This window comes from Mus caroli, unplaced genomic scaffold, assembly GCF_978045245.1.
Source record: "Mus caroli unplaced genomic scaffold, Mus_caroli_1 scaffold_5, whole genome shotgun sequence".
NCBI lineage: Eukaryota > Metazoa > Chordata > Mammalia > Rodentia > Muridae > Mus > Mus caroli.
This window is the reverse complement of record NW_028227260.1, coordinates 154,830,222-154,844,081: the sequence shown is the minus strand read 5'-3', so window position 1 is coordinate 154,844,081 and position 13,860 is coordinate 154,830,222. Positions and strand designations below refer to the sequence as shown.

General features: G+C 39.3%; 1 non-coding gene across 1 annotated transcript; it reads left to right on the top strand.

The window, feature by feature from the left end:
* Positions 1–217: 217 nt before the first annotated feature.
* LOC115030279 (small nucleolar RNA SNORA48) lies at positions 218–361 on the top strand. Its single transcript, XR_003835866.1, has one exon. It is a non-coding gene; the product is annotated as a small nucleolar RNA SNORA48 (small nucleolar RNA).
* The last annotated feature ends 13,499 nt before the right edge of the window (positions 362–13,860 follow it).

The following is a 13,860-nucleotide window of genomic DNA, read 5'->3' as shown; positions in this document are numbered from 1 at the left end:
TAGTTCAGCTAAATGATCTAATTTCCTAGCTGTCTTAAATATTGACATTCTTCATTGTTCTTTGTGTCCTTAATTCTTTTATTTGTAGCATAAAGTATATTAAATTAATGGTGCTTATTTTCAAGCAAAGGTATTAGTAATTGGAACTCCTGAAGATCATAAAACAAGCAATGTCACTTCAAAGAATAAACAAAATTTTAGTCAAAATCGCTTGGTAAGCCCCTGGCAATGGGCAAAGAGACACCTTGTTGTTGGTGTTGTTCTTATATCAGTTATGGGCAGAGCAGATGGCAGTCCTTTGTTCATCCTAGCTTGATACCTGGCTTGGTGGCCAAAGCTCTCTTATGCCTAGGACTCATCAAAATTAAACCAAATCCAGGAGGCACCATGTGGAAGAAAGAAGACAGAGACTTGCTCTCCAGCGCATGGCACAGGCAGGCCATAGACACCCACTTTCTGCTGTGCCATGCAGCATGAATGGAGTCCCACCAACCACATGCCCGCCTGCAGTGGGAGCCACTACAATGTATAAGTATGTGGTGGTCAGCTGGGAGAGAAAGAGAAGTAGAGCAGCTTGAGCATTGTGAAGAGAGATGGAACTGGAGGGTGGAGAGGAGTAGCCTGTTGTGAGTGGCCAGACCTGTCACCTGGGGTCGTGGTGAAGTCCCATCCCAAGCTGCTGGTGAGGGCCATGTCTGAGTCTGTGGCTGTGCAATGGCAGGGGTCAGTGTGTGTGACTCATATTACTACTAGAGAACATAGGGGACTCCCTGGTTAGAGCAGCTGCTGGGGACCACATGGATGTCCAGGAGCTGTGCATAGCTGGCCATGTCCCCTCACTGGATGTAGTGCTCTGGAGACCTGGCCCCATATTTCATCACTGTCAGCACTCAGGAGAGTGGGCCCTGTGTCTTCCCAAGGCTGTCCAATGGAACTGGCGATTGTGGTGGGAGTATGGGTGAGCTGGCTCTGAGGGCCTGAGTGTGGGAGAACTAACCCCACCAATTGTCTGCCGTGGAGTGGCATGGGCACAGAGGCAATGCCTCTCTCTCTGGACACCTCCTGTTCTGAGCTCGGGAGAGCCCTGGCCCTCACCAGCTGCAGCACTCAGGAGAGTGGGCCCTGCACCTCACCTGGACAGCACAGCAGAGCTGACCCTGATGGTTGTGATTTAGGTGAACCAGTTCTGAGGGTGAAAGTGTGGGAGAGCTGGCTCCTGCTGTTAGCTGGCATGGGTGTGGGGGTGATGCCCTCCCCACCTCATCCCTTATAGGCTGCTGCAATCAGGAGAACTGACCCTGAGGTCACGGGTAAGCTGGCCCTATCCCTCCCAGACTGCAGCACTTAATGGCAGATAAGGGAGAGTCGGTATGCTAATCAGTTGGTGTGTTGCCCTTCATAGGTCCTGTATCTCATCTAGGCAGCACACTAGAGCATGCCCTAGTGAAGGGGGTACAGGTGAGCTGACCCCGAGGTCTAGAACATAGGACAGCTGACTCTGTCATTTATCTGGAGTGAGGTGAAGTGAGTGAGGGGGTGGTGCCCTTCCCCTCCCCACCTTGCCACCAGAGAGCTGGCCCTAGGGTCTTGAGAGTGGGAGAGCTAGACCTGCCCCCTTATTAGCTGTAGCACTCAGGAGAATGGGCCCTACACCTGGCCTGGGCAACACAGTGGAGCTAGCCCTGATGGCAAAGGCCTGGGTGAGCCAGCCTAGAGGGTGTGAGAGCTGGCCCAGCCCTTTATGGGCTGCAGCACTTGGGAATAGTTGGCCCCTGAGCCAAGGCTCAAGGCAGCTGGCTCTAGAAGTTTGAGTACAGTGAGCCAGCTCTGAAGGCTTGTTACTGGGAGAGTTGACCCTGCCTCCTGCAGAGGGTGGTAGTGGGTGGCAGAGCAGTGCTGGAGAGCTCATCCTGGTAGTGCAGATAAGGAAAAGCAGGTGTACTAACCAGCTAAGCCGCCACCCAGGTTCAGATCCAGGGTTCTAAATTGGCTCACCTCAAAATCTATATTGTCTGCCAGTGGTTGGGGTGAGTAAAAGAGCTGGCCAGTTCTACTGAGCCCGTGCTGCAGGATCTCCATGACAAAGGGCAGCAATGGGATGACCCAGAGAAGTCCTGATGAAGATTCAACATTGATGGTGTCACAGAAACCAGAGGATCTCAGGCCAGACTGATGAATCATTTCAATGAACATTCACAAGTGAAGATGTGTGGATAGAGGGACATATTGTGGGACACACTGTGACGTACACTGTGACATATTACAGCTTCCACGATGAGATGTTTTTTATGCCTTTTTTGTTTATTTATGTATATTTTATTTTGGGGAGGAGGATGGGGAGATAAGTGGGACTAGGGTGCATGATGTGAAACTCATAAGGAGTCAAAAAAAAATCCTGGTAAATGAAACTGAAGTAAGGGAGATAATTAACTACTAATAATATGAGATGTAAGACTGAAGAAAAGCTAAGGAGACTAAACAGAACAAAGAGGACTACTGTGTAATAATAAAAGGCAGTATTACTGAAGTAATATATTTACTAAGCTATACATATATAGCAAAATTGTTATAAATATATAAAGGGCAGTATTACTGAAGTATTAATATATTCACTAAGCTACATATAGCAACGTTGTTATACATACATGAAGAACTTGAGAAAATAGAACAATATTGGATAATTTCAAATTGCCTTTTATTATTGAACAGATCTGAAAGATTAAGAGATGATAAGCAAAGAGGAATTTGAATAAAATATAATAAATAACAGTAACAAATTTGAATGCACATATATAGAATCCTCATTTTCTTCAAAGCAATACTATACTTGTCTTCCTTAACAGAATTATGAAATAGTTTTACAGGCCACATTCTTTTGTCATCCAATGAAATTAGAACTAAATGATAATAACTGACTGAAAAATCTTTATTACTTAAAACCTTAAAAAGTAGAGTTTTAGCCAGGTGTGGTGGCACACACCTTTAATCCCAGCACTTGGGAGGCAGAGACAGGCAGATCTGAGTTCAAGGCCAGTCTGGTCTACAAAGTGAGTTCCAGGACAGCCGGGGCTGCAGAGAGAAACCCTATCTCGAAAAACCAAAACCAACCAAACAAACAAAACAAAAACCAGTAGAGTTGTCTTGATAAGGAAATCAAAGGAAAATTATTAACTATCTAAAAAGCAATGTTTTATTCTGTTTTTTAAAGACAAGATTTTATATACTGCATACTGGCTTTGAACTTGTTTAAGGTCAGTTTCAGCTACATAACTAAATTGAACTTGGGTTTTCTGGAAGAGCAGTCAGTGCTCTTAACTGCGAGCCATCTTTCCAGTTCCATGCTCAGCTTTTTAAAAATAATCAAAGAAGAAAATATCATACCAAAGCTAGTGAGAACTAAAATTGAAAGGAAAATTATCACTAATTTTTTGTGCTTTTATTTTAAAATTAAAACTTTAAAAATTAAAATTTTTAAGAGTTAAAATTGTTTTAACTTTTTCCTTAGGAAAATGGAAAATCATAAAATTAATTAGAATATAAAATTTGTAATATAAAAATGAAACTGAAAACAAAAATACAAAAGTTATTTCTTCATAAAGTTCCTCAAAATAAGTCCCTCTGATTAATTTGACAAAAGAGGATATAGCCAGGTGTGGTGTTGCATGCTTTTTTTTCCCCACATTTTTTTTTATTAGATATTTTCTTCATTTACAGTTCAAATGCTATCCCAAAAGTCCCCTATACCCTCCCCCCGCCCTGCTCCCCTACCCACTCACTCCCACTTTTTGGCCCTGGCATTCCCCTGTCCTGGGGCATATAAAGTTTGCAAGACCTAGGGGCCTCTCTTCCCAATGATGGCTGACTAGGCCATCTTCTGCTACATATGCAGAAGAGATACGAGCTCTGGGGGTACTGGTTAGTTCATATTGCTGTTCCACCTATAGGGTTGCAGACCCCTTCAGCTCTTGTGTTGCATGCTTTTAATCCCAGTACTCAGGAGGCAGAAACTGGAGTATTACAAGTTCTAGACAAGGCAGGGCTACACAGAAAAGTCTAGTTCAGCCTGGATTATGTCTTCAAAGCAAGGAGAAAGAGAAAGAACTTCAGTAGAAGGAGTTGGAAGAAGAATTAAGACTCACTATGTGTCATAGATTCACAGTTTAACTTTTTTTTTTTTTTAGTTTATCAATGCTTAATATTACCTGGAGTAAATGGCCACAAATAGTATTGTTTATCAGGCAGAGATAAACAAGTAAAGACATATAAGAATGAATAAATAAATACACATGATATGAGTCTTATTTCTTCTTCCTGAAAGTACATAAGTTCCTAGGGTAGTTAACATTGATGGTCAACTTGGCAGTATCTAGAATCAAAGTCCCTGGGCATGTCTGTGATGGAGTTTTTTTTTGTTTGTTTGTTTTTTGTTTTTGTTTCTTTGGTTTTTTTTTAAGGGAAACAAGACAAAAAGTTTTATTATTTTTAAAAATATGCTCAAGGTCTGTGTGCTTCTGTTCCTTTTAGTGCCCCTAGGAAATTTTTTTAACAATTTTTATAAGACATTTTATTCATTTACAATTCAAATGCTATCCCAAAAGTCCCTTATACCCTCTCCCCCACCCCCACTTCTCTCCAACCATCCTACTCCTGCTTCCTGACCCTGGTATTCCCCTGTATTGGGGCGTATAATCTTTGCAAGACAAAGGGCCTCTCCTCCCAATGATGGCCTATTAGGCCATCTTCTGCTACATATGCAGCTAGAGACGCGAGCTCAGGGGGTACTGGTTAGTTCATATTGCTGTTCCTCCTATAGGGTTACAAACCCCTTCAGCTCCTTGGGTACTTCTTCTAGCTTCTCCATTGGGGGCCCTGTGTTCCATCCCATAGATGACTGTGAGCATCCACTTCTGTATTTAGCAGGCACTGGCATAGCCTTACTAGGGTCAGTTATATCAGGGTCCTGTCAGAAAAATCTTCCTGGCATATGCAATTGTATCTGCGTTCGGTGGTTGATTATGGTATGTATCCCAGAATGGGGCAGTTTCAACAAATGGTGCTGGCTTAACTGGCAGTTATGTAGAAGAATGTGAATTGATCCATTCTTATCTCCTTGTACTAAGCTTAAGTCTAAGTGGATCAAGGAACTCCACATAAAAACCAGAGACACTAAAACTTATAGAGGAGAAAATGGGGAAAACCCTTGAAAATATGGCCACAGGGGAAAAAAATTCCTGAACAGAACACCAATGGCTTGTGCTGTAAGATCGAGAATCGACAAATGGGACCTCATAAAATTGCAAAGCTTCTGTAAGGCAAAAGACACTGTCAATAAGACAAAAAGGCTACCAACTGATTGGGAAAAGATTTTTACCAATCCTAAAACCAATAGGGGACTAATATCCAATATATACAAAGAACTCAAGAAGCTGGACTCCAGAAAATCAAATATCCCCATTTAAAAAATGGGGTATAGAGCTAAACAAAGAATTCTCAACTGAGGAATACCGAATGGCTGAGAAGCACCTGAAAAAATGTTCAACATCCTTAATCATGAGGGAAATGCAAATCAAAACAACCTTGAGATTCCACCTCACACCAGTCAGAATGGCTAAGATCAAAAATTCAGGTGACAGCAGATGCTGGCGAGGATGTGGAGAAAGAGGAACACTCCTCCATTGTTGGTGGGATTGCAAGCTTGTACAACAACTTTGGAAGTCAGTCTGGAGGTTCCTCAGGAAATTGGACATAGTGCTACTGGAGGATCCTGCAATGCCTCTCCTGTGCATATATCCAGAAGATGTTCCAACATGTAAGAAGGACACATGTTCCACTATGTTCATAGCAGCCTTATTTATAATAGCCAGAAGCTGGAAAGAACCCAGATGCCCCTCAGCAGAGGAATGGATACAGAAAATGTGGTACATTTACACAATGGAATACTACTCAGCTATTAAAAACAATGAATTCATGAAATTCATGGATCCATGAAATCCATGAATTCATGGATCTGGAGGATATCATCCTGAGTGAGATAACCCAACCACAAAAGAACTCACATGATATATAATCACTGATAAGTAGATATTAGCCCAGAACCTTAGAATAGCCAAGATTCAATTTGCAAAACACATGAAACTCAAGAAGAGGAATACCAAAGTGTGGATACTTCATCCCTTCTTAGAATGGGGAACAAAATGAGACAGTTTAACTTTTTAATCCTTGAAGAATTGATGATTTCAATTCTAATCTATGATAAAAGGGAAGATCTTCAACTTATTGTAATAAAAATGTTTATTGCAAAAAGCTGACAGACACAGAATAAAGGAAGGAAACTGCTAAAAGTCGCATATTATATGTTGTGTCTTAAATGACTCCAAACATATTATGTGCTGAAGCCTTGATTCCCAGGGCATTGAGAAGTAGGGCATTTGGAGATGATTGGATAATAAGGATTCTGGTACTACTACTTTCTGCCAAGCCCTACTTGATAAATATTTTTGCCACCTCCTAGTAATGCCACAGTCTAGAGAAAAGCTTCCAACAGATGGTTCTCTGAGAAACAGTTAAGGTATAAAATATAGCAAATAATTTCATAATATCTGGTTTATATTGAAATCTAATATATTCTGAACTGATTTTGTGTGTGAATATCTAATTTTACCAATTTTTTTTTCGAGACAGAGTTTCTCTGTGTAGCTCTGACTATCCTGGAGCTCACTTTGTAGACCAGGCTGGCCTCGAACTCAGAAATCTGCCTGCATTTGCCTCCCAAGTGCTGGGATTAAAAGCCTGCGCCACCACGCCTGGCTTAATTTTACCATTTATTAAAGGTATTATTTTGTCAGTAGAAGTGACATGAAGGAGCCTCAGCCTTCAGAGGTGAACACAAGTGATGAAATAAAATGGGAGTTAAATACCTATACCTGTATATCAACCATTTGGAATTCCAAGCCTGCTCCACTTGTTCCCTGCTTGGTAACATTTGTGCTATATAATTTCTTTTAAATTTTGACATATATGTAAAAACATATAAATTTATATTAAGGAAGTAAATAGAGTGAGAATTTTCTCTTTAATCAGCTCATACATATTTCACTCATATTTGGTGCAAAGATACTCAACTTTTATAAATAAAACCATGAAAATTCACATTTAGGACATATTTTTCCATCACAGAGTCTTCCGTTATTTTCCCCTATGTTTATTGATCACCCGGTAGGTTCAGGCACTGTGCTGAATGGTAGAATCATAATATAAACAAGGAACTTGACTCTATTTTCAAGGAGCACTAAATATTGCTAGATATATCACCAAACAATGACATTGAAATAGCTAAATTAAGGTGGGATACTATAAAAGGCATGTTGGTTAATTTCATAAAATTGTTGATTATGAGATTAAAAGATAAGTTAAATTTAATCACTGGTTGAGGGTTGGCAGAGTGTTACTGGAGCAAAACTATAAGCATGATTATGTATGAATTTTTTGAACTAAGACTCATATGGTTCAGATAATTATAGGTCAGCATTGGGCAGCAAAAAGGGTTTGTCACAAGTATTACAAAAATAAACTTGTTTTCCAGAGCTTTTTCCATGTTAAAACTGCACAAATCCCTTGTTTCAAACCTTCCATAACAACTGTGTTTTGAAATCTAGCACTTGCGAACCCCAGGCAGGAAAATCAAGAATTTGAGATCAATCTGGTTTATATAGAGAGAACTTATCTCTCTGCCTCTGACCAAAAAAAAAAAAAGTCTTTGTAGCCTCTTTATATTTATTTTTCCTTCTATGACCTTATTTTATCGTCTGGAGATGTTTTAAAACTTGAGCACAGTAAGCCACTGGAAAAGTGACAGAGAAAATAGAAATGTCTGAGCCCTTGAATGTCTTTGATCTATTGTGCCTGTCCTGTACTTAACTTAGTACTTAGATCCATGAATTTTATACAAACTTTACATTTATCCATAAAAGTGGTCCTACAATCATACTTAAACATATATGCATATCAATATCTAGATTTCCATTCTCTATTTTTAGCCTAGAATATTTTCAGCTTAGATATGGCAGCTTTGTTATTGTGAAGAATTTTTTATACACCTTACTTTGTGATTAATTTATTATTGCTTATGAGAAGGATTCATTAAATTTATCCCCCTTATACTCTTTCATAAGCAGAACCTTTACAAATTTATTATTTTTCCTTGTGTTGGCATTTCCTTCCATTGGCATTAATTAAATGCACTATTTACACAAGAGCAACCACTTCCCTATCCTCTTGGTACTATGGCATTAGAAAAGCAATTAAAACAGAACTAACCAGTACCCGGAGCTCTTGACTCTAGCTGCATATGTATCAAAAGACGGCCTAGTTGGCCATCACTGGAAAGAGAGGCCCATTGGACTTGCAAACTTTATATGCCCCAGTACAGGGGAACACCAGGGCCAAAAAGTGGGAGTGGGTGGTTAGAGGGGTGGGTGGGAGGGTATGGGGGACTTTTGGGATAGCATTGGAAATGTAAATGAGGAAAATACCTAATTTAAAAAAAAAGAAAAAGAAAAAGAAACAAGCTTTTCACTCTTTTTTTTTAATTGGATATTTTCTTTATTTATATTTCAAATATTAACCCCTTTCCGAGTTTCCCTCCCTTCCAGAAACACCCTATCACATCTTCCCTCCCCCTGCTTCTGTGAGGGTGTTCCTCCACCCACCCACCCAATCCCACCTCCCTACCCTAGATTGTCCTACACTGGGGCATCTATCGACCCTTCATAGGACCAAGGAACTCTCTTCCCATTGATGCATGACAAGACCATCCTCTGCTACATAAGCAGCTGGAGTCATGTGTACTCCTTTGTTGATGGCTTAGTCCCTGGGATTTCTGGGGGATATGGTTGGTTGATATTGTTGTTCTTCCTATGGGGTTGCAAATCCCTTCAACTCCTTCAGTCCCTTCTCTAACTTAGGGACCCCCCACTCAGTCCAATGGTTGGCTGTTAACATCCACCTCTGTATTTGTAAGACTCTGGCAGGGCTCGATCAGGCTCCTTTCAGCATGCATTTCTTGGCATCCATAATAATGTCTAGGTTTGGTAACTGTATATGGGATGAATCCCTAGGTGGGACAGTCTCTGGGTGACCTTTCTTTCAGTCTTTGCTCTACACTTTAACTCCATATTTGCTCCTATGAGTATTTTGTTCTCTTTCTAAGAAGGACCAAAGCACCCACACTTTGGTCTTCCTTCTTATTGGCTTCACATGGTCTGTGAATTGTATCTTGGTTATTTGGAGCTTTTGGGCTAATATCTACTTATCAGTGAGTGCATACCACATGTTTTCTTTTGTGATTGGGTTGGTTACCTCCCTCAGGATGATAAAGGACACTGCCAATAGGACAAAAAGGCAACCAACAGATTGGGAAAAGAGCTTTACCAATCCTACATCTGATAGAGAGGGCTAATACCCAATATATACAAAGAACTCAAGAAGTTAGACTCCAAAGAAACAAATAACCCTATTAAAAAATAGGGTACAGTGCTAAAGAAAGAATTTTCAACTGAGGAATAGCGAATGGCCCAAAAGCACCTAAACAAATGTTCAACATCCTTAGTCATCAGGGAAATGCAAATCAAAACAACCCTGAGATTCCATCTCACACCAGTCAGAAAGGCTAAAATCAAAAACTCAGGTGACAGCAGATGCTGGCGAGGATGTAGAAAAAGAGGAACATTCCTCCATTGCTGGTGAGATTGCAAGCTAGTACAACCACTCTGGAAATCAGTTTGGCGGTTCCTCAGAAAATTGGACATAGTACTATCTGAGGACCCAGCTATATCACTCCTGGGCATATACCCAGAAGATGCTCCAACATGTAATAAGGACACATGCTTCACTATGTTCATAGCAGCCTTATTTATAATAGCCAGGAGCTGGAAAAAATCTAGATGTCCTTCAATAGAGGAATGGATACAGAAAATGTGATACATTTATACATTGGAGTACTACTCAGGTATTAAAAACTGATGAATTCATGAAATTCTGAGGCAAATGGATAGAGCTAGAAAATATCAATCTGTTTTCTTTTTTACTAATAGGTTCCAACTTATAGGATCTTATCCCTTCATGGTATCTTGATCCATTATTTCTACTAAGTATGGCTTAAAGACCAGCAACGGTCCCATTCAACCCCCAAGATATCAGATATATTTGAATTCTTGTTATTTAGAGCTTGAATAGAAATGAAAAGTGACTAGAGGCAGGACCCAGTGTTTTAAGCGGATTTTTTTTTAAAAAAGAAAATAGATATTTCTGTGTAGTATTTCTCTCTTTTAGAAGACAAAACCAATTTTATCATTTTCATCATTATAAAAAGACAGAAACACAGAAATGTACATACTTAGTGCAGACTTTTACAAGCTTGTGCTATTAAACTTTCATCTTGAATTCTTCTATTTTTCCATGATTTTTTATTCACCTATTCATTTATTCATTCATCAATTCTGTGATTAGCAATGGAGGTAATTTAGACTGGATATTTCAGGGATAACCTTCCAGAGATCTGCTATGAGATGAATGATATAATTTAGATAGCCAGGCAACTTGAATTGAGACTTCCACAGAACTCAGAAGGGGGATAATTAGTTCAAATATGCAAGGTTCCAGGACAGTGATTAGTGAATAATGAAGATAATTGCAACTAATGAATGTTTAAAGAATAGAAACTCAGTATCACAGGCAGTGTAAACTGGCTCAGAGTACTGTTTTCTAGAAAACAAAAAATTTCTTCAACCTTTAGCTCTTATTTTTAGTATCTGCCTAGCAAAACTCAAGGTATTAGATAACAAAAAATAGTTTTGTATTTAAATATTCATAATTTATTTTATAAGCAAGGAAATATGTAAAAATGACAAAAGAGTTTACTGTGTTATTTTACTCGGATGCAGTCCAAGTAGAGGCAACAAAGCAGAAAGATTCAGATTCAGGTGGAAAATTGTGACCTTTGAATAGGCTGAACTAAAGTGAATCATCCTCATCTTCCAAATTCAATAAAGGCAAACCCTGGCATTTGATAATCTTGAGACTACTCAGTCCAATATTTTGGAGATTATATATTCTCGTTTGATTCAGTATTTATCTTGAGCCAGGCAGTAGTGGCACATGCCTTTAATCCCAGCAATTGGGAGGCAGAGACAGGCAGATTTCTGAGTTAGAGGCCAGCCTGAGTTCCAGGACAGCCAGGGCTACACAGAGAAACCCTGTCTCAGAACCCCCCAATATATATGTATTGTGTTTTAGCATAAATTAAATTATTATATATACATATATGTAATGTGTTTTAGCATAAATTAAATTATACAAACCTTGTTATAAATTTTATTTAGTTAATTTAATATCTACCATCAAAATAATATGAAAAATGAAAGGTAATATCTTATTTTCCCCTTCCAAGTAAAACAAAGATCTTAAAACACCAACTCCAGGGCATCCTTCTGACATATATTTTAGTACTTCATGGTATGACCTGATGCCTCCTTGTTTAGCCCCTTCAAATTAATATTATAAATGTTAATATTTATAACAGAAATTTTTATTTAAATTCAGCTACATATTTATAAATTCTTTGGGTTTTCTTGTATTAGGATCATTTCTCTTAATTGGAAGAAGTCTTTTAGATGTGCATTTAATGTGGTCATATTGGTGGTAAACTTAAGTTTTGTTTATCTGAAAATAAAATCATGCTCATTTTTGGATTTTTCAGTTTTTTTGAGATTGTGTCTTGCTTTGTGGTCCAGGTTGGCTTTGAACTCTGTGGTTCTGTTGACTTCCTTAGAATCCTTATGCCTCTTCCCAGTTCTTGGATGAAATGCTATATATACTCATTATTTTTACCTTTTAACATTAATTTTTATTAAATTATTTATTTACATTCCAAATGTTGTCCCCTTCCTGGTCCCTCATCCCTGAGTTCTTCATCCCATCCCCCTCCCCTTTGCTTCTGAGAGGGTGTTCTCCCACCTCCCCAACCCCCCAAAGCCCCTCCCCCAAACCCCCAACAATCCCCACCCCTGCTAGCATCCCTCTTCTTTCCCTGGGGCATCAAGTTTCTACAGGATTAAGTGCATCCTCTCCCACTGAGGCCAGACAAAGCAGTTCTCTGCTATATATGTGTGGCGGCAGGGGAGGCAGGGTTGGACACCCCACACCCCATGCTCTTTGGTTGGTATTTTAGTCTCTGGGAGCTCCCAGGGATCTGGGTTAGTTGATACTGTTGTTCTTCCTATGGGGTTGCCATCCCCTTCAACTCCTTCAGCCCTTCCCCTAACTCTTCTATAGGGGCCCCTGGGCTCAGTCCAATGGTTGGATGTAAGTATCTGCATCTGTGTCAGTCAGCTGCTGGTAGAGCCTCTCAGAGGACAGACATGCTAGGCTCCTTTCTGCAAGCACAACATGGCATCAGTAATAGTGTCAGGGTTTGGTGCCTGTGCATGGGATAGATCCCAAGTTGGGCCAGTCACTGGATGGCCTTTCCTTCAGTCTCTGCTCCATTTTTGTCCCTGCATTTCCTTTAGATAGGAACAATTTTTTTTTTTAAAAAGAAATCATTGTGACTACTTGCTCACCATGAAACCTGTTGAAAAGATAACCACTTACATTGTTCTTTTTTTTCTTGCAAATAGAGGTGAAGCCATGTTCAGTGGAAGATTGCAGCTTCAAAGCTTCCACTCCATCTTTGGCTTTTGTTAAAAACAAAAAATAATTAAAGAACAAAAGGTTGCAAAGGGTGGAAAATGAAGGATGGATCTAGGAGGAGTTGGGGGAGTTCAGGGGTGAATATGATTAAAATGTACTGTATGCACATATAAAATTCTCAAGAATAAAATATTATATATATATTACTTTGAAAATCTCAAATAGTTTTCCTTTTGTAGGGCGTTCAAAAGGATATGACAGACAAATCATCCACGCCGAAAGCATCAGATAATGAGTAATTCCTATACTTGGGAATTTAGTCCATCAGTAGAGTGTTTGCTTAGTTTAGAATGCATGCAAGCAGGGTCCCTGAGAGGGAAGAAAGAAGGGAGAAAATTGGGGAAGAAGGGAAGGGAGCAAAGTAGAGAGGGAAAGAAGGAGGAAGAAGAGGAATGGAGAAAAAGAATGTTCTTTTTAGGTGTAATATTATAGAATTTGGGGCGAACTGAAATCTTATTAATCAATTTCAAGGTAGGAATTGTTTGTAAAAAAAAAACTCCCTCTTTTCTCACGAGTTTCAATAAAATAGGATTTACTTTCTCATTTCAGTTGACACAAAGGACAAGAAGAGGTGAACTACTTTAAAGATTTTATTTTACTTTAAATTATATAAATGTGTACAGGGTGTATTTTAGAAGTAGAGAACATTTTTATTTTTACTGTTTTGTTTTTAGTTATCAAAACCATATATGAACTAAATACAAAGGCTTCCCAAGTTGTATAAATCTCATTTCAACTTTATCATGTATTTTTATTTTTGCTATTTTTTCCACCCTCTCTTTTTCCCTCTTAACTCCTCCCCACTCCCTCTTGGATTCATGGTCCCTTCTTGTATGATTATTACTGTATCTTATATAAACTTATAACTGAGTCCATTTAATGTTGTTCATATGTACATGTATTTAGGGCTGACCATTTAAGATTTGGCAACCTATCAGGGGGCTTGTCTCTGGAGAAAATTGATTCTCCCTCCTTCAGCAGCCATTGACTGATTGTAGTTCATCATCTAGTGATAGGGCTGTGGGAAATTTCCCTCATTCCCATTAGCGTGTATGCTGCTGTGGTCATTATGCAGGACTTGGTTAGGCAACCACATTGTTGAGATTTCATGGC